Source organism: Micromys minutus (assembly GCF_963924665.1).
Source record: "Micromys minutus genome assembly, chromosome: 5".
In the NCBI taxonomy this organism is placed as follows: Eukaryota; Metazoa; Chordata; class Mammalia; order Rodentia; family Muridae; genus Micromys; species Micromys minutus.
In genome coordinates this window covers 3,112,801-3,114,029 of record NC_137974.1, presented here as the reverse complement: position 1 = coordinate 3,114,029, position 1,229 = coordinate 3,112,801, and the positions used below count along the sequence as shown (strand labels likewise).

At 46.7% G+C, this 1,229-nt stretch overlaps 1 pseudogene across 1 annotated transcript; it reads left to right on the top strand.

The window, feature by feature from the left end:
• The first annotated feature begins 356 nt into the window (after positions 1–356).
• On the top strand, positions 357–910 carry LOC308420654 (ras-related protein Rap-1b-like; annotated as a pseudogene). Its single transcript has one exon. The product of its transcript is annotated as a ras-related protein Rap-1b-like (transcript).
• The last annotated feature ends 319 nt before the right edge of the window (positions 911–1,229 follow it).

Below are 1,229 nucleotides of genomic sequence, written 5' to 3'. Positions count from 1 at the left end.
GAAGAGGGCTGGGTTTGGGTCACAGCACCCAGAGTGGCTCACAACCATCTGTAACTTCAGCTCAAGGGGTTGTGATGCCCTGTTTTGGTGTCGATGTGTACTGCATATACCTGGTATACATACACACATGCCGGCAAACACATACGATAAGCATAAATCAATCTTTAAAAAAAGAATAAAAATGCAGAGGTGACTTGGAACTGTGAAGGGTAATTTTATTACAATTAATTAAAAAGCTAACACCATGAAGGCAACACCGCCAAAGCTCGCCCAGAGTTGGGTGTGGAAAGCAGCCAGAGCAGGGGCAGAGACCTCTGTGGCCGGGAGCCCGAAGGGAACGCTGGGCGACAGCGGAGATGTGTGAACACAAACTAGTCGTTCTTGGCTCAGGAGGTGCTGGGAAGTCGGCTCTGACCGCAGTTTGTTCAAGGAATTTTTGTTGGAAAATACGACCCTGTAGTGGAAGATGCTTATAGAAAGCACGTTGAAGTAGAGGCACAGCTACGGATGCTTTGAAACCTTGGATACTGCAGGAACGGAACAGTTCACAGCCATGAGAGAGCTGAACGTGAAGAACGGACAAGGTTTTGTGTTGCTTTTACTCCATCCGAGCACATCGACATTCAAAGCCTTACAGGATCTGACTGAGCAGATTCTTCGGGCTAAAGACACGGATGATGTTTCAGTGAGGTTGGCTGGTAATAAATGCGACTTGGAAGATCAAAGACTTGTAGGAAAGGAACAAGGTCAGAACCTAGCGAGACAGCGGAACAACTGTGCATTCTTAGAGTCCTCTGCAAAGTCCAAAATAAATGTTAATGAGATCTTTTATGACCTAGTGTGGCAAATTAACAGAAAAACCCCAGTGCCTGGGAAGGCCCGTAAAAAGTCATCCCGTCAGTTGCTTTAATGTACTGAATGCCTTGTAGCTCTGAGCCAGGTCCAGTTCAACAGTGCCTGCACTCCAACTTTGTTACCCTACCAGCATCATCAATGGACTTTCCTGTGCTGGGTCCCTGAAAGAGGCGGATGAAAGCTGCTCATCAGTTTGCACAGTCTAATCACTGTCCAGTACCAGGAGAGATTTTTACTTGTATAATAGTCCTAGAGTATGCAGCTGGTAGAACCAGAGGCTGCATCCAGTGTTACTGCTAAGAGACAGTCTTCATCCACCAGTGCTGTTCCTGTATGAGAATGGTGTACTGCACACTTCAACACACCCCTTACTT